The sequence below is a fragment of the Bufo bufo genome, chromosome 2 (assembly GCF_905171765.1).
Source record: "Bufo bufo chromosome 2, aBufBuf1.1, whole genome shotgun sequence".
NCBI lineage: Eukaryota > Metazoa > Chordata > Amphibia > Anura > Bufonidae > Bufo > Bufo bufo.
The window spans coordinates 203,687,075-203,707,703 of NC_053390.1; the positions used below are offsets into that span (position 1 = coordinate 203,687,075).

Sequence of the window (20,629 nt, forward strand, 5' to 3'; positions counted from 1 at the left end):
ATTAATGAAATCTAAGTATTTAAGAAACTTGAGATGTGTTGTTTTTAAGTTGCCTACCAGTGTGTTATACTAGAATATTTTATGTGTTTCCATTTTGCTGTTACAGAGGACATTTGTGGATCACACATGTCTTGACACCTTGGGAATCGTAAGACGTACTCATACATCTGTCAAAGGGTGTGGAAATGGAACAGCTTGGGAACTGGCAAAACATCTTGGAATTAAAATGCAAATGAAAAGCGTTCTGGAGAGTGCTTTGCAACAGCTGGATGCAACCCGTGTTATGTTTTATCACTGCTCTGTCACATGTTAGAAATCTGCTGCTTATTCTACACATTAAAAATATATTACATTACAATATTCATCTGTGCAGAAACACCTAGCAATGCATGCAGGAGCCTCTCCGAGACACATCTAAAAGGTAGGAAAATAGAAGGGGAATCTACCTGATGGTTTATCACCTGTTTGTATATTAATCCAGAACCAAAGTCTTTAGATACTACTGGAATAAGCTATGAAATCACATAGCCCAACTTGATCTATATCCTGAATATGATGACTGATAACATGGCATGCTGTGATGGACAGTGGGCATCATATTAACACTGACTTGCATTAGAATGATGGTTTAGAAAGCCTATTGGCAAACTCCACATATTAGGGATAAGGATTTAATTACTGGGGTCCCGAAGGAGTTGTAAGTTAAACTAAGGGAAAATAAAAAAGTACTTAAGAGGAAGTTAGAGAGTAGGCTGCAGAATAATGACATTTGGGCAGTCTGGGCCGGGATGAAGGATATTGTGGGGTTTTAAGTTAAGCAAGATATTTGGGGTAGAAATGAAGTAATTATGTTTTTAGATTTTTTTTTATTTTCATATACAGGTATAGATATAATTATTTTATTATTTATGTTTAATATTGAGAGTATGGATGGTGCTTTTAGAGGGGCATTTATAGAATGTAGTGGCAGTTTCATGGCTTCTTCTTATATAATAGTGAGGGGGTAATTGGAGAAACTGACAGTAGGTAAATTGGTAGAAACAGACGGAATTGTCCCGACAGTCATGAAGGCCTGCAGAGGTCAAATTTGTAGTGAATTTATTGATTTCTTTAATTGGAGTCCGAGGTCTTAGAATATACCAGTGTTGTGGAAAACATCATGTGGGTTTTGGTACCTAGACTGAATACTGTACATTGGCTTATGTAAATGACTGTCGCCCTGTGGCATTAACGTCTCATGTCATGAAAGTGCTGGAAAGGCTGGTGTTGAGTGATATGCCAGCTATGGTTGGTCTCCCATATACACATATTGTATGTTGTGTTGACCAAAGCCGCTGTTCCCACTGTAATGTGTACAGATGATGATGATTTTGTTCTCCCAGGAGATAAGCCACTGCCTGAGCCGGACATGCAAATAAACCGAAAGTTGGGTTGGTATCTGGGAGGATACTATCTAGCCGAGATTAAGTGAGAGGCTTGAGAAGATGGGGGTAGTTCTCACAATGATTAAATAGATTGTGAATTATTAGGTGAATATACTGCAGTTTGTTCATTGATGAATGTGTATTTCTGACAGTTATGTAGCATTAGAGCAGCCCCGAGAATGGTTCTGTCACTGTTTTTGTTTTATCTGTACATTGTGGATTTATAGTATAATACTGATGTCACGGCGGAGAGTGGGGGAAACCCCAAGCCGTGCAATGTTAAAGGGATAATGGGAAGCTGCTAGGCCAGGACAGGAATCAGGGAGCAGGTCACCTTTCTAATGCGTCCCTAACTCTGACCCTGACTCCTAACCGTATGAGCCAACCCATATGGTAGGAGGGCTCATACTCCGGAACCTCGGGTCCCTACTAGCCCTCAGGAGATCCCTGGACTAGAAGCAGGGTAAGACGACCTGTTCCTCCTAAGCACGGACGAACAGGAGTCTCACTGGCCAAGCTGCAAGGAAAGGGGAAGATATACAGCATATGGCAATGGCAGGTAAGTGAAACCAGTACCACACCTACCTGCCACAGACACACAGCCTGGAACCCGTGCACAAGTGCTGATGTCCACACCAACATAAAAGGACACAGCACACACTACACATCACACAGGAATCAAGGAAACCATAGCTGCAAAGATGAGACACCACAAGAACATAAAGTTAACATCTTAACATATTCTTAACATCTTAACGTCTATGACCACAAGGGTGGCCCTCACTGGATAGATGGTATAAGAAGACCAGGAGGATGACTCCAGCATACAGCATGGCTGGAGTACCCCTCAGACTCAGGCATCCAGTGGAAGCTAAATAGCCCAAGCAGCCACACCCACACAGACACACACTAGGAAAGGAGTTAACCCTTCCAACACCAGGCAAGGTAAGGTAGCCACTTAAAGGGGAAGTGTACATACAAGTTAATCCTGTGCAGGCCAAACAAAGAAAGTGCACACATAAAAACACACGTTGCCAGAGGCAACCGCATGCATAGACAGCGAGCTACCTAGCAACCGGCTCAGGCTGCTCCACTGCCAGCAACCTTATGTTGCCAGCGGCAACCACACGTGAGGCAAGATACTAACAGCCCTCACCTGTGGTTGACAACAAAACCAGACCGTGGGAAACTGCATGCGAATCAAGGAGTCACGACCATGACCATAGTCGTGACAACTGATTTGGGTCATCTGCAGAAGTTCTCAGATGATTTAGTTGTTTTTGCATCACTGTGGCGATAGGAAATTTACATTATAGGATATTAGTGGATTTTTTCCTGGAATGGTGTCAAATTAATAGTTTAGTCCTCAATGTGGACAAAATAAATAATTACAGTATTTTTCAGACTGTAAGAATTTTGAGAAGGAATATAAGATTTTTTTTTTTACATCAGACCTCAGATCAGACCCCCGAACTCCCTCAGATCAGACCTCCAACCTCCATCAGCCTCGGATCAGACCCCCATCACCCTCAGATCAGAACCCTATCATCCTCAGATCAGACCCCTATCAGCTCCAGAACAGACCCCATCAGCCCCAAAACAGACCCCATCAGCCTCAGATTGGACCCCCATCAGACCTCAGATCAGACATAAATAAATAAACACTGCTTGCTCTGGATGACGTTGACAGTCACTCACTGCTCCCTGGTCTTCTTTCGGCCGGTACAGCAGTGTGACCTGACATCGCATCAGGTCATAGCATGCGCCTATGTGCACTATGTCCTGACGCTGATGGCTGTCAGGACACAATGCAGAGCGGGGCTCGGAAGAAGATCAGGGAGGGTGAGTGCGGCTTGGGGAGTCTGTCACCTACTTTACACATATTAAACAGTTATCACTGCGCTGTAGGTGATATAAACAGATGGAACCTTTCTTTATGCTTTCTGTGTATTGATGTTGAAAGATGAATTTTGAAGATATATGCTAATGATTTGCAAGTGCCCAGTGGCGTTCACCACTGATGCAAGTTTCCATGCACTTCAGAGCCTGCTGTTGATCTCTCATTTCACTGTAAGCCCAGTCCTTACTCTTCTCCCTGAAATCCTGTGCCAGCTCACTTTACTGCTGGGCCCAGACATGCACCTTACACTGCCCACTGTGGGCAGCTGCATCAAAACTGAATCATGAACTGATTGTGCATGCCTAGGCCAGGAAATGAAGCTGGGCTGTCTTACAGTGAAACATGGGAGGAAAGATCATGTATCATTTAAACTTTATATTTGATGATGACAATTTAATATGTGCAAAGTATCCACAGACTCCATTTAATGAAGAAATATCTACCCGTCTAATAAGACTCATACTGTAAATAATTGTGTGTGCGTGTAGATAAAAAGTTGGAATGGAAGGTGCAGTACATGCAGATAAAGTTTTCAAAAAGGGGATGAGCATACTGTATTTCCTCCAGAAACTCTGATTATTTGAAAAGCGAGGAAAAATGCCGGAAATTGTTGATCAGACAGTTATGTCTGGCACCATATTTTTTGCAGTAGCAGTCTTGGGGGTAGCGGGGGGTTGGAAGACTGTTAGGGTGGGGGATATGAATAGATTAAGTTGAAAGCAAGTATGGCAGTGGGGTGTTTATTAGAGAGTTTTGAACATGTTCTTGAGCAAAGAGTTTTGGGCAATGGCAGTAGCCATCACTGTTCCAATCACCAATCACTGGTAACAGGAGTCGTCCCAGAAGATTGGAAATTAGCAAATGTTGTGCCCATTCACAAGAAAGGTAGTAGGGAGGAATCGGGCAACTATAGGCCAGTAAGCCTGACATCAATAGTGGGGAAATTAATGGAAACCATACTCAAGGAGAGGATTGTGGAACATCTAAAATACCATGGATTGAAAGATGAAAAACAGCATGGGTTTACTTCAGGGAGATCATGTCAAACTAATCTTATTGATTTTTTTGATTGGGTGACTAAAATAATAGATGGCAGAGGTGCAGTAGACATCGCTTATCTAGACTTTAGTAAGGCTTTTGATACAGTCCCACATAGAAGGCTTGTCAATAAATTTGAGTCTTTGGGCTTGGACTCCCATATTGTTGAATGAATTAGGCAGTGGCTGAGGGACAGACAACAGAGGGTTGTAGTCAATGGAGTATATTCAGAGCATGGTCTTGTTACTAGTGGGGTACCTCAGGGATCTGTTCTGGGACCCATATTGTTTAATATCTTTATCAGCAAAATTGCAGAAGGTCTCGATGGTAAGGTGTGTTTTTTTGCTGATGACACAAAGATTAGTAACAGGGTTGATGTTCCTGGAGGGATACACCAAATGGAAAAGGATTTAGGAAAACTAGAGGAATGGTCAAAAATCTGGCAACTAAAATTTAATGTTGATAAGTGCAAGATAATGCACCTGGGGCGTAAAAACCCAAGAGCAGAATATAAAATCAGTGATACAGTCCTAACCTCAGTATCTGAGGAAAGGGATTTAGGGGTCATTATTTCAGAAGACTTAGTGGTAGGCAGACAATGTCATAGAGCAGCAGGAAATGCTAGCAGAATGCTTGGGTGTATAGGGAGAGGCATTACCAGTAGAAAGAGGGAGGTGCTCATGCCGCTCTAAAGAGCACTAGTAAGACCTCATTTGGAGTATTGTGTGCAGTACTGGAGACCATATCTCCAGAAGGATATTGATACTTTGGAGAGAGTTCAGAGAAGAGCTACTAAACTAGTACATGGATTGCAGGATAAAACTTACCAGGAAAGATTAAAGGACCTTAACATGTATAGCTTGGAAGAAAGACGAGACAGAGGGGATATGATATAAACTTTTAAATACATAAAGGGAATCAACAAGGTAAAAGAGGAGAGGATATTTAAAAGAAGAAAAACTGCTACAAGAGGACATAGTTTTAAATTAGAAGGGGAAAGGTTTAAAAGTAATATCAGGAAGTATTACTTTACTGAGAGAGTAGTGGATGCATGGAATAGCCTTCCTGCAGAAGTGGTAGCTGCAAATACAGTGAAGGAGTTTAGGCATGCATGGGATAGGCATAAGGCCATCCTTCATATAAGATAGGGCCAAGGGCTATTCATAGTATTCAGTATATTGGGCAGACTAGATGGGCCAAATGTTCCTATGTTTCTATGTTCCCCATACAGTGAAAGAGACTGCATATTGCACCAAGAAACTGGCATATTTTCTATTGTAAATCTGCTCCAATTATTCTACTTGGTTAATTTGTTGTTTCTTGGTATAATGCTCTATAATTAACAACTCCAAATATGTTGCTGTGGTTGTAATTGTCATTTATAGGGGTGGCTAATTTGGCCATTTTTTCATATTCTTCATTGTGAAAGGATCACGTATTGTGATGATAAATCATTTCTGAATCCCCCAGTGCTCATTTTGAAAGTCATTCTGAAATTGATATTTGGACATTTTTCCAGTTGTGGGCTGAATTTGTATATATGTGTGTTTGGAAGGGGGCTCCATACAGATTGTCTGGATATAACCATCATTTTAACTTTATAGAATAGTTTTATTTCTGACCAGTTCCTATGCCCTCTTAGGGAATATGGGCATCCTAGAATGGGTTCCTACCATAGACCCCCAGCCAGAATGGAGAGCCACTCTACAGCAGCACCTTCTGTTCTAATGGCCTCTAAGCATCCATGTACTACTGTCAGAATATTTATACTACCCTAATAAACAGTCTAATTTATTTATGTAATCAAGTTAGGCTCTATAATGGAGGAGATTCCAACTTGTTTTCCACAAATAAAAAGCTAACAAGAGATCGTGATTTGTGCTAAGTTGATGACAAAAGGAAGACAGTTGTATAATATATATATATATATATATATATATATAGAAATATATATATATATATATATATATATATATATAAAAAACTATATATTAAACTATATATTTATTTATTAATAATATTTCAGTGCAATAAAAATAAAAAAAATAAAAATATATGACAATATAAAATTGGTGGCAATTAAAGAATAATCAATGATATGCAGGCAAGAAGACAAAATAATCTATAGGGTATAGCTATAATCAATAATAATCAATAATCAAACTGGTATCTTGGTAATAACTGACACAAAAGAAAATTTTAGATTGACACTTGATTTCTCACAGCAAACAGATTTTCCTATCTCAAAGTAAAGTTAGGCTTTTACCATGTTATATAATATATATACATTCAATTAGACCATCTGATTAGAACTACAATCAATTCTCTGGAGATCACACAATTGTGTGTGTATATATATATATATATATATATATATATATATATATATCTCAATTGTACAGAATAATGTCCCTAGATTGAAAAGAAACCATTGATTCTGCAGGTACAATTACCTCTATTCAATCTAGTTCCTACAACAAACAATATGGTCTATTTAAATAAATCTATATATGGGTATATGGCAATCAGTTGCCTAATATACAGTCAAAAATGTATACCATACAAGAGAATCTGTCTGGAAGAAATCAGCGTCAATGTTCAAATTCAAGGTTCAATGTTGTGACTTTCCTGGATTGATCTGATGGATGGATCGATCTGATGTGATCCTCCTATCTCATAGGATGTGATGATCCCCCTTGCTGGCTCCTACCAACTTTTATTTCCCCCTCACTTCCCCCAGAAGGGGCTTGACCTAAATTTACACGTGACCACTGACATTATCTGTATTTTTTTTTTAATACTGTTTCTTACTTATTACCACCGCCAGAGGGCACTAGCGTTCTATGTAAGAGTTGGTGTAATAACAAATCAAATCTATTTTCTTCTAATTTTGTAAAAGATAACCTTTGACCTAAATCTAGGACCATGTTATATAGATAAGAATGGCACTTAGGATTACTACTGTCAGACATCCAGTCTACTAGAACGAAATATGATTTTAAACAACTCTTTCACAGGACACTTATCTCCTTATCTGTGCATTATTCAGACATGTGGTAATTAACTTCAACCATTCTTGTTTACACACATAACAAGACTACATTGGAAACCTCATCTAATTCTATACACCATGACTATATTTTGTTTATCAATAATGAATTCTAATTGGTTTAAGTTTCTTAGAACATAATATATTGAATAAAATAGATAACACACAATACAATCACTTTATAGCTATATACTCCATACAATGAATATAAAATTGGGGATGGGATGGAGGAAAAAAAACCTTAGCACATTAGACCATTGTTTTGCCGGGGCCTGCATGTTTTACGGTATGTCTCTACCTCTCCCATTCAATTTATGACCTGGGAATTGTTTAGGCAAGCATTCCTAACTTTTTAGTCAGTGATTCTCTGTCTTGAGAAAGCTTGAACTCACACTGCCCTTTCAGAAAACAGACAAGATGACTACAAGAATGTCCATATACTTATCTTTAAATGTAATCTGTATAAAGGCTTTTATAATATTGATTCATTTTCTGCTTAATATATATCTGACAAATCCCGCCCGCCCCCCCCCCCATTTTTCCCATGTTAGTCAAGTGCTCAACTCAAAAAAAGGTCAGAAGAAATATCATGTCCATCAAAATATATTTTTAAAGTGAAGGAAGTCTCACCTTTTCCATCCACATGGATAAAGGATAGTATTGTCTTTCCCCGGAACTCCATCCATCAGTTTTTCCATATTAGTCTTTTACTTGTATCAAATATGTTAGATCCTAGAAAGGCACATCATCACACGGATCCTGTGTCCAATGGCTTTGGCATGCAGATTAGAGTGGAACTCGGCATGAATCATGCCATTATTGTTGTGAGCTCTGTTCACATGTGCAATATACCATTCTTGCACTTCTCCAACTGCAATTGGAATATATTGTAGTTCCATTCAATGGATATCCTTGGACCCAAACTTCAAAGATTTTCTAAGATAAAATCTTCTTTTCCATTAATGAAATCCTGGAGTGTCCTGTTACATGACTCCTGATGAAAGACTCTGTTCACTGACATATTCAGTCCGAAACTGGCCACCAAGGATCAACACAATCCATACGACAGCTGTATCTTTGGTTGTCATCATCGTCTTGGCGAATCACCGTCTTGGTTCAGACTGTGACTCTTTTCTATGAAAGAAATTGAGATTATGAATAAATGCTCTCATCATTTGATATTTACAGTTTTCTGGCTGTGCCATGTAGGATATTTTGCAAAGAACCACTAATTTTGAAAATCTGTAAGCTGAGAGAAAAATCATCATGCCAAATCCTTGTCACATTCTCTTAGGATACTTAGTAAGTCTCTTCTTCGACTTCACCGTCCACTATTCACAATTGAGGCCTAGGATGACAGACATGCAACTGATTAACATGAACCCTTTTCTCCACAAAACCATCATTTTTATCAATTTTTACTTTGTAAACCACAGGTGAGATTTTGTCGATGTCATAAGGACCTTTCCACGATGGAGGAAACTTCTTTTCTTTGACCCGATCCTGAGCAAAATTGTAAAGATACACTTTATCACTGACCTCATACATACTCCTTCTTAGTGGTTTTCAGTTCATAATAAGTTTCGTTACTTACAGCTGCTTTCTCAAGATTCTTTTGCGTGAAAGCAAACGCCTGTTGAAGATGCTGACGAAGGTTCTCCACATACTGATGTGTCGTGGCTGCATTGATCAGATTATGATCCGATGTGCGATACAACAGATGTTGTGGAAGTACCATTTTCCTACCGGTCAACAGCTCAAAGGTGACAACTTAGTAGCAGCACTTGGAGTGGCTCTAATAGCCATGAGCACTAATGGCAACTTACATGATTCCTTAACATACTTCTTTAGGATGTTGACAATAGACTGGTAATAGTGCTCAACGGAACCACTAGATGCTGGACGATAAGCAATATGTAATTTCCGTTTTACACCTACGATCTTCCATATCTTAGACATTAGCTCACTTACGAAGTGTGATCCACGGTCCAAATCGATTTTTAATGGTAACTTAAATCTGGAAAATACATGCTTAATAAGCAAAACGGCACATGTTTCGGCTGTGTTATTACGAGCCAGTAAACACTCTACCCACTTGTTAAAATGTATTTGTTTCCCCTGGATGACCTTGTGACAGAACCTCTAAAGTCAATTTGTATATCAGACCATGACAATGAGAAACCTTTTTCTGAAGTGAGGCACGATGTGCCGGACCTTGAGGCTGGAACTGAGCACATACCAGACAACCTTGACTGTAAATTTGTACATCTTCCAACATATGAGGCCAATAAGCATAATCACGGAGTGATTCACAGGTAAATTTCTCCCCACGATGACCAGCTGTAGGCGCATCGTGAGCATGTTGTAACTAGGGTTGAGCGAACCCGAACTGTAAAGTTCGGGTTCCTACCAAACTTTAGGATTTTTGGACCCCGGACCCGAACATTTCAGTAAAAGTTCCGGTTCGGTGTTCGGCGCTTTCTTGGTGCTTTTTGAAAGGCTGCAGAGCAGCCAATCGACAAGCGTTTAACTGTCTGACCTTAGAAGCCATCACCTACTAATGGCATGGCTGTGATTGGCCAGTGTAGCATGTGACCCAGCCTCTATATAAGCTGAAGTCACGTAGGGCTGCACGTCACTCTGCTGTTCTTAGTGTAGGGAGAGGATGCTGCTGGTGATTTCAGGGAGAGAATCTTTGCTCAAAACGTGATTCTAATTCAGCGATCTACATACATTGTGTTGTGTGGGTGCAGGGCACAATTTTTTTTATCCTGCCCTGAGCCCAGTGACGGAAAAAAATAACTTTTATAAGTAAGTTAGGTGGGCGGCGGCGGCGGCCATTTTATGCGAGGTCAGTGCACCAGCACTGCATCTGAGCTTTTGAACATAGAAACCAAGCTTTAAAAACAGCACAAATAATCTGTTTTTAAAAAACAACATCTAGTACATTTGCAGGCTTAGTCAGTGTGCAATTTAAGCTAGAAATACAGCCATCATTTTCTGGGTTTTTAAAAACAGATCTGCAAATGTTAAATTCAAGTTTAATATATACAGCTTTCATATTCTGTTACCAAAAAAACACTTTTTTGGCAATATACAACATCTGGATTAGGCAGTGTGCAATTTAAGCTAGAAATACAGCCATAATTTTCTGGGTTTTTAAAAACACACTTTTTTGCCAAAAAAACACTATTTTCCAGATCTGCTAGTGTTAAATTCAAGTTTAATATATACAGCTTTCATATTCTGTTACAAAAAAACAACACTTTTTGGGCAATATACAACATCTGGATTAGTCAGTGTGCAATTTAAGCTAGAAATACAGCCATAATTTTCTGGGTTTTTAAAAACACACTTTTTTGCCAGAAAACACTATTTTCCAGTTCTGCAAGTGTTAAATTCAAGTTTAAAATTTACAGCTTTCATATTCTGTTACCAAAAAAAAACACTTTTTTGGCAATATACAACATCTAGATTAGTCAGTGTGCAATTTAAGCTAGAAATACAGCCATCATTTTCTGGGTTTTTAAAAACACACTTTTTTTTGGCAAAAAACACTATTTTCCAGATCTGTAAGTGTTAAATTCAAGTTTAATATATACAGTTTTTATATTCTGTTACCAAAAAAACATTTTTTTGGCAATATACAACATCTGGATTAGTCAGTGTGCAATTTAAGTTAGAAATACAGCCATCATTTTCTGGGTTTTTAAAAACACACTTTTTTTTGGGCAAAAAAACACTATTTTCCAGATCTGCAAGTGTTAAATTCAAGTTTAATATATACAGCTTTCATATTCTGTTACCAAAAAAAATAATCACTTTTTTGGCAATATACAACATCTGGATTAGTCAGTGTGCAATTTAAGCTAGAAATACAGCCATCATTTTCTGTGTTTTTAAAAACACACTTTTTTTTGCCAAAAATCACTATTTTCCAGATCTGCAAGTTTAAGTGTTAAATTCAAGTTTAATATATACAGCTTTCATATTCTGTTACCAAAAAAACACTTTTTTGGCAATATACAACATCTGGTTTAATCAGTGTGCAATTTAAGCTAGAAATACAGCCATCATTTTCTGGGTTTTTAAAAACACACTTTTTTGCCAAAAAACACTTTTTCCAGATTTGCAAGAGTAAATTCAAGTTTAATATATACAGCTTTCATATTCTGTTACCAAAATAACACTTTTTTGGCAATATACAACATCTGGATTAGTCAGTGTGCAATTTAAGCTAGAAATACAGCCATAATTTTCTGGGTTTTTAAAAACACACTTTTTTCTTGCCAAAAAACGCTATTTTCCAGATCTGCAGGTGTAAGTGTTAAATTCAAGTTTAATATATACAGCTTTCATATTCTGTTACCAAAAAAACACTTATTTGGCAATATGCAACATCTGGATTAGTCAGTGTGCAATTTAAGCTAGAAATACAGCCATCATTTTCTGGGTTTTTAAAAACACACTTTTTTGCCAAAAAACACTATTTTCCAGATCTGCAAGTGTTAAATTCAAGTTTAATATATACAGCTTTCATATTCAGTTATTAAAAAAACACTTTCTTTGCAATATACAACATCTGGATTAGTTAGTGTGCAATATAAGCTTGAAACACAGCCATCATTTTCTGGGTTTTTAAAACACACTTTTTTGCCAGATTCCACTATTTTTCTGGACTTGCAGCATCAGCACGTGTGAAATTCCAGGGTTATATACTGCTGTCAAATTCAGTTATTAAACAAACACCCGTTTGGGCAATTTTTTTTTAGTTAGCAGCCTTTGCTGCAGATGTCATTGTGAGATACCGCCTTTACATACTGTCTTTCTATTTAGTTATTTGAAATAAAGCCATTTTGTGCACAATTCTTTGATAGCGTCCTAGTGTGGATCAGGGCGTGTGAAATACACACTTTAAATACAGGGCTTCTATTCAGGTATTTGAAATACAGCCATTTTGGGCAAACAAAATTAAAAGAAGGCCTAGTCTGGTTCAGGGTGTGTGAGATACACCCTTTAAATACAGGGGTTTGATTCTTTTATTAATAAAACACCCTTTTTGGGGCAAATTACACAATTTTTCAGGCCTTGCAGCATCAAGATGTTTGAAATTACAGGGTTATATACTGCTGCCATAGTCATTTATTAAACAAACACCCATTTGGGCAAAAAAAGTTTATTTGGCAGCCTTTGCTGCATATGTCATCGTGAGATACACCCTTTATATATTTGGGTTATATTCAGATATTTGAAATTCCGCCATTTGGTGCACAAATCTTTAATAGAGGCCTAGTCTGGTTCAGGGCGTGTGAGATACACCCTTTAAATACAGGGCTTCTATTCAGGTATTTGAAATACAGCCATTTTGGGCAAACAAATTTAATTGAAACCTAGTCTGGTTCAGGCCGTGTAAGATACACCCTGTATATACAGGGCTTATATTCTTCTATTAATAAAACAAAACTAAATACACAATTTTTCAGGCCTTGCAGCATCAGCACGTTTAAAATTCCAGGGTAATATACTGCTGTCATATTCAGTTATTAAACTTACACCCGTTTGGGCATAAACAACTTTATTTGGCAGCCTTTGCTGCATATGTCATTTATATAGTGTGGTTCTATTCAGATATTTGAAATACCACCATTTAGTGCACAAATCTTTTATTGAGGCCTAGTCTGGTTCAGGGCGTGTGAGATACACCCTTTAAATACAGGGGTTTGATTCAGGTATTTGAAATACAGCCATTTTGGGCAAACAAATTTAATTGAAACCTAGTCTGGTTCAGGCCGTGTGAGATACACCGTTTAAATACAGGGCTTCTATTCAGGTATTTTAAATACAGCCAATTTGGTCAAACAAATTTAATTAAGGCCTAGTCTAGTTCAGGGCGTGTGAGATACACCCTGTACATACTGTCGTTCTATTAATTAAACACCCATTTTGGGCAAGATCCTAAATTCGAGAATAATGAGGAGAGCATCAAATAAGGGACGTGGCCCAGGTCGTGGTGCTGCTGGTGGAGCTCCTGTTGCAGGGAGAGGACGTGTTCGATCTGTGCCAGCTACACGCACAAGTGAAAACCCTTCCTCAGGTGCGAGTAGGCGACAGAACCTGCAGCGGTATTTGGTCGGGCCTAATGTGGCTCTACGAATGGTGAGGCCTGAACAAGTACAGGCGATAGTAGATTGGGTTGCTGACAGTGGATCCAGTTCCTTCACATTGTCTCCCACCCAGTCTCCTGCTGAAAGACCACAGTTGGCACCTGCAGCCCATGTCCATCAGTCTTTCACCTCACCCCCTTTCAAATCAGCCAAGCAGTCTGAGCCCCAAGTCATGCAGCAGTCTCTTCTGCTTTTTGATGACTCTATTAGCAGGGTTTTCCAGGACCATCCACCTAGCCCTGCCCCAGAAGTGGAAGAGATTGAGTGCACCGATGCTCAACCACTTATCTTTCAAGATGAGTACATGGGAGGACCATCGCAGCATGTCTCGGATGATGACGAAACACAGGTGCCAACTGCTGGGGCTTTCGAAAGTGTGCAGACCGACAAGGAAGGCAGGGGTGAAGACTGGGTGGAAGATGATGTGGAGGACGATGAGGTCCTCGACCCCACATGGAATCAAGGTCATGCGAGTGACCTATGTAGTTCGGATGAAGAGGCGGTGGATGCACAGAGCCACAAGCACAGCAGAAGAGGGAGCAGGGTGCAAAAGTGGAGCGGCCATCCTCTAGATAGTACGCCTGCTACTGCCCACCGCAGCAAGGGACCGAGCACACCAAAGCCAGCTCCAAGGAGTTCCCTGGCACGGCAGTGGTTCAGACAATGTGCTGACGACAAGACACGAGTGGTTTGCACGCTGTGCAATCAGAACCTGAAGTGAGGCATAAATGTTCTCAACCTGAGCACAACCTGCATGACCAGGAATTTAAGTGCTAAGTACGAGCTGCAGGGAAGTAGACACCTCAAAAACCAAAAAAGGTCTCTGGCTCTTCCTGCTTCCTCTTCTGTTACAGTCTCGGCCTCTTCATCCACCTTTGGAGTGAGACAGTGCCACCTGCCACCCCGCAAACAGAGGATCTTCCAGCAACACCACCACCTGGGTCACCAAGCATCTCCACAATGTCCCACGGAAGTGTTCAGTTCTCCATCTCCCAAACGCTGGAGAGGAAGAGGAAGTACCTCCCTACCCAACCGCAATCATTAGCCCTAAATGCCAGCATTTCAAAATTACTGGCCTTTAAAATGCTGTCATTCCGTCTGGTGGAGACAGATAGTTTTAAAGGCCTTATGGCTGTGGCTGTCCCACAGTACGTCGTGCCCAGCCGCAACTACTTTTCCAGGTGAGCTATCTCTTCCCTGGGCAACCAAGTGGGGGACAAAATCAGGTGTGCACTGCGCAACGCCATCTGTGGCAAGGTGCACCTCACTACGGATACGTGGACCAGTAAGTACGGTCAGGGATGTTATATCTCCATAACAGCAGACTGGGTAAATGCAGTGGCGGCTGTGCCTGAGGTGGATAGCAGTTTTGCGCATGTCCTTCCACCACCGAGAATAGCAGGGCTCTTCAGTTTGCCTCCTGTTGCTTCCTCCTCCTACTCCGCTTCCTTATCCTCTACTGGCTCCTCATCTGGTCAGCGTAACACCTTCACCACCAACTTCAGCACAGCCAGGGGTAAACGACAGCAGGCTGTTTTAAAACGTATCTGTTTGGGGGACAAACCCCACACTGCGCAGGAGCTGTGGACGGGCCTTAAACAACAGACCGATGAGTGGTTTGTGCCAGTGAGCCTGAAGCCCAGCCTGCTGGTGTGCGATAATGGGCGAAATCTCGTAGCAGCTCTGGGACTAGCCGGTTTGACGCACATCCCTTGCCTGGCGCATGTGCTAAATTTGGTGGTGCAGAGATTCCTTAAAAATTACCCCGATATTTCAGAGCTGCTGAATAAAGTGCGGGCCGTCTGTGCACGCTTTAGGCGTTCTCACCCTGCTGCTGCTCGCCTGTCATCGCTGCAACGTAACTTCGGCCTTCCCGCTCACCGCCTCATATGCGACGTGCCCACAAGGTGGAACTCCACCTTGCACATGCTGGCCAGACTGTGCAAGCAGCAGCAGGCGATAGTGGAGTTTCAGCTGCAGCACGCACGGATGAGTCGCCCGGCGGAACAGCACCACTTCACCACCAATGACTGGGCCTCCATGCGAGACCTGTGTTCCTTGTTGCGCTGTTTCGAGTACTCCACCAACATGGCAAGTGCCGATAATGCCGTTCTTAGCGTTACTATCCCACTTCTATGCCTCCTTGAAAAAACGCTCCTGGCAATGATGGAAGAGGATGTGGCACAGGAGGAGGAGGAGGAAGAGGGATCATTTCGTAGGGTTTCCGGCCAGTCATTCACAAGTGGCTCCGAGGGTGGGCTCTTGCACCCACAAACAATTGTCCAGCCAGGGCACAGTTCTGTAGGATGAGGAGGTGGAGGAGGAGGAACCATGTTCACAGCAGTGGGCACCCAGACCAGCTTATGGCCATCACTGGTGCGTGGCTGGGGGGATACAGAGGACACAGACGATACACCTCCCACAGAGGACAGCTTTTCATTCCCTCTGGGCAGCCTGGCACACATGAGCGATTACATGCTGCAGTGTCTCCGCAACGACTGTCGAGTTGCCCACATTCTAACTTGTGCTGATTACTGGGTGTCCACGCTGCTGGATCCCCGTTACAAGGACAACGTATCGTCCTTAATTCCCTCACTGGAGCGTGATCGTAAAATGCGCGAGTACAAGCGCACGCTGGTAGACGCGCTGCTGGTGGCATTCCTACCTGACTGCGGGGGCACAGTGGAAGCACAAGGCGAAGGCAGCTGGGGCACCGCCAGCACCTCAGAAGGCAGGGTTAGCATGGCCGAAATGTGGAAAAGCTTTGTCAGCACGCCACAACAACCAGCACCACCAGCTGATATGGAACATCTTAGCAGGAGGCAGCATTTCACCAACATGGTGGATCAGTATGTGTGCACACGCCTACATGTACTGAATGACGGGTCTGCCCCCTTCAACTTTCTCCAAATTGGGCACATGGGCTGAGCTTGCCCTATACGCCTTGGAGGTGCTGGCCTGCCCTGCAGCCAGTGTATTATCTGAACGTGTGTTTAGCACCGCAGGGGGCGTCATCACAGACAAGAGCGTCCGCCTGTCCACAGCCAATGTGGACAAGCTCACGTTCATTAAAATGAACCAGGCATGGATCCCTCAGGACTTGTCCGTACCTTGTGCAGAATAGACATGTATACCGTCACTAACCAGCCATTGTTATACTGCAGTGCAATTGCTCATTCTTGTATTTTGGATATTTCACACTCTTTTAGAGTGTACTCTAATTTTAAAAAATAAAATTAAAACCAAAAACCTGTGTTGTCTACCTCGTCCTCCTCCACTGCTACGTCCACCGCCTCCTCAAACTCCTACTCCATATGGAACTCCACCTCAAATCACTTTTTTTTTTTTATTTGTACGTATTTTCTACTTTGTCATTTACATTTTCGGGTGAAATTCACAAATATTTGTGTGAATAGTACCACTGCTATACCTAATAGACCGGTAAAAAAAATATATATATATTGTCAGTTACATTTTCTGGTCAAATTCACCAATTTTTGGGTGTATAGTACCACTGCTATACCTAGTAGACAGGTTAAACCCAAAAAAATAAAAAATTGTCAGTTACATTTTAGGGTGAAATTCACCAATTTTTGGGTGTGATGTACCACTGCTATAGTGCTATACCTATTAGACCGGTAAAAAAAAAAAAAAAAAAGTTGTCAGTTACATTTTAGGGTCAAATTCACCAATTTTTGGGTGTAATATACCCCTCCTCTACCTAGTTGACAGCTTAATAAATTTCAATAATTTTTCTTTTACATTTTCGGGTGACAATAAACAATTTTTTTCTGTCATAGACCCCTGCTCTACCAAGTAGGCAGGTTAATAAATTTCTGTAATTTTTCTGTTACATTCTTGGGTTGACATTATACAATTTTAGACGTGAATAAACCCCTGCTCTGCATAGGTGACAGTGAATAAAATGTCTGAAATGCTTCTTTAATTGATGCGCGCCACCTCCTTTGATTTAATGCTTAAACAAGTTGTACCACATTTGCACTTTAATAATTTGTCTATCTTTTGGCCAACATTTGAGCCTCAATAGCTTTTCCCACATTTCCGCTTGACTCTTTTGGCCCACATTTGGGCTTTGTCATTTGTACAACATTTGCGCCTTAATAGCTTTTCCCACATTTCCGCTTGACTCTTTTGGCCCACATTTGGGCTTCTGTAATTTGTACAACATTTGCGCCTTAATAGCCTTGGCATGCAGATTAGAGTGGAACTCGGCATGAATCATGCCATTACGACTGTCGAGTTGCCCACATTCTAACTTGTGCTGATTACTGGGTGTCCACGCTGCTGGATCCCCGTTACAAGGACAACGTACCGTCCTTAATTCCCTCACTGGAGCGTGATCGTAAAATGCGCGAGTACAAGCGCACGCTGGTAGACGCGCTGCTGGTGGCATTCCTACCTGACTGCGGGGGCACAGTGGAAGCACAAGGCGAAGGCAGAGGAAAAGTTCGCCAACGCAGCTGGGGCACCACCAGCACCTCAGAAGGCAGGGTTAGCATGGCCGAAATGTGGAAAAGCTTTGTCAGCACGCCACAACAACCAGCACCACCAGCTGATATGGAACATCTTAGCAGGAGGCAGCATTTCACCAACATGGTGGATCAGTATGTGTGCACACGCCTACATGTACTGAATGACGGGTCTGCCCCCTTCAACTTCTGGGTCTCCAAATTGGGCACATGGCCTGAGCTTGCCCTATACGCCTTGGAGGTGCTGGCCTGCCCTGCAGCCAGTGTATTATCTGAACGTGTGTTTAGCACCGCAGGGGGCGTCATCACAGACAAGAGCGTCCGCCTGTCCACAGCCAATGTGGACAAGCTCACGTTCATTAAAATGAACCAGGCATGGATCCCTCAGGACTTGTCCGTACCTTGTGCAGAATAGACATGTATACCGTCACTAACCAGCCATTGTTATACTGCAGTGCAATTGCTCATTCTTGTATTTTGGATATTTCACACTCTTTTAGAGTGTACTCTAATTTTAAAAAATAAAATTAAAACCAAAAACCTGTGTTGTCTACCTCGTCCTCCTCCACTGCTACGTCCACCGCCTCCTCAAACTCCTACTCCATATGGAACTCCACCTCAAATCACTTTTTTTTTTTTATTTGTACGTATTTTCTACTTTGTCATTTACATTTTCGGGTGAAATTCACAAATATTTGTGTGAATAGTACCACTGCTATACCTAATAGACCGGTAAAAAAAATATATATATATTGTCAGTTACATTTTCTGGTCAAATTCACCAATTTTTGGGTGTATAGTACCACTGCTATACCTAGTAGACAGGTTAAACAAAAAAAAATAAAAAATTGTCAGTTACATTTTAGGGTGAAATTCACCAATTTTTGGGTGTGATGTACCACTGCTATAGTGCTATACCTATTAGACCGGTAAAAAAAAAAAAAAAAAGTTGTCAGTTACATTTTAGGGTCAAATTCACCAATTTTTGGGTGTAATATACCCCTCCTCTACCTAGTTGACAGCTTAATAAATTTCAATAATTTTTCTTTTACATTTTCGGGTGACAATAAACAATTTTTTTCTGTCATAGACCCCTGCTCTACCAAGTAGGCAGGTTAATAAATTTCTGTAATTTTTCTGTTACATTCTTGGGTTGACATTATACAATTTTAGATGTGAATAAACCCCTGCTCTGCATAGGTGACAGTGAATAAAATGTCTGAAATGCTTCTTTAATTGATGCGCGCCACCTCCTTTGATTTAATGCTTAAACAAGTTGTACCACATTTGCACTTCAATAATTTGTCTATCTTTTGGCCAACATTTGAGCCTCAATAGCTTTTCCCACATTTCCGCTTGACTCTTTTGGCCCACATTTGGGCTTTGTCATTTGTACAACATTTGCGCCTTAATAGCTTTTCCCACATTTCCGCTTGACTCTTTTGGCCCACATTTGGGCTTCTGTAATTTGTACAACATTTGCGCCTTAATAGCTTTTCACACATTTCCGCTCGATCCCCAAAAATTTTTATAAATTTATCTTCCTTAAATTTGGTCTCTTTTTCTCACACTCCCTCTCCGGCGTGGAACCGTGATTCGCCGATAACCGTGATCAACATGGTAGGCTCAGAAAAGACCAAACAAAGTTGATAGGGAAGATATCCAAATGGATGGTGGATGTCACTGGGGCACCTCTACATAGGTGACAGGAACATAAATTTTAAAAAATCGTCAATTACATTGTCAGGTAACATTTTTCAAATTTTGCCGGATAGAAACCCCTGCTCTGCATAGTTGACAGGGAATAAAATTTTATAAATTCTTCAGTAATTAATGTGCGCCACATCCTTTCATTCAATGCTTAAACTTTAAAAAGTTGTCACACTTTTATGCTTCAATAATTTGTCCCATAATTCAACACTATAATTTTAAATTTGAAAAAATTAATCCTCCCTTGGATGTGGTCTCTCTTTCTCACGCTCCCTCTCCGGCGGGGAACCCTGATTCCCCGCCACCCGTGATCACCATGGTAGGCGCAGAAAAGAACATCGAAAGTTGATAGAGCAGAAGATATTTAATTGGATCGTTAACATCACGGGGACGTCCGACATGGTGGGGCAGTAAGTTTGCACACACCTACACGAACTGACTGACAAGGGTCAGCCCTGCAACTTCTGGGTTTCCAAATTGGGCACATGGCCTGAGCTTGCACTTTACCCCTTGGAGGTGATGGCCTGCCCTGCAGCCAGTGTATTGTCTGAATGTGTGTTTAGCACGACTGCAGGGGGTTATCACAGGTTATATTTCCCAATGTTTTGGGGTGTACCCTGATTTAAAAAAATAAAAATACATTTAAAATCAAAAAGCAGTGTAGGCTACCTCCTCCTCCTCCACTGCCGCTTCCACCTACACAGCCACATCCACCGCCTCCTCAACCTCCTTCTCCATATGGACCTCGTCCTCCTAGATCAAGATTATTATTTTTTATTTTTACGTATTTTATGTTATTTAAAGTCATTTCCCTATCCACATTGGTTTGCAGAGCACTTGCCATGCTCTTAACG

At 41.1% G+C, this 20,629-nt stretch overlaps 1 protein-coding gene across 2 annotated transcripts in view; it reads left to right on the top strand.

Annotated features, from left to right (window-relative positions):
- Positions 1-310: 310 nt before the first annotated feature.
- CMKLR1 (chemerin chemokine-like receptor 1) overlaps positions 311-20,629 on the top strand; it is a 221,514-nt gene continuing 201,195 nt past the window's right edge. The window contains exon 1 of one of the 2 annotated variants that reach the window (XM_040416043.1): positions 311-421. The gene's annotated coding sequence lies outside the window, so the exon portion shown is untranslated. The remainder of the gene's footprint in view (positions 422-20,629) is intronic. The other variant, XM_040416041.1, reaches the window with a different exon arrangement.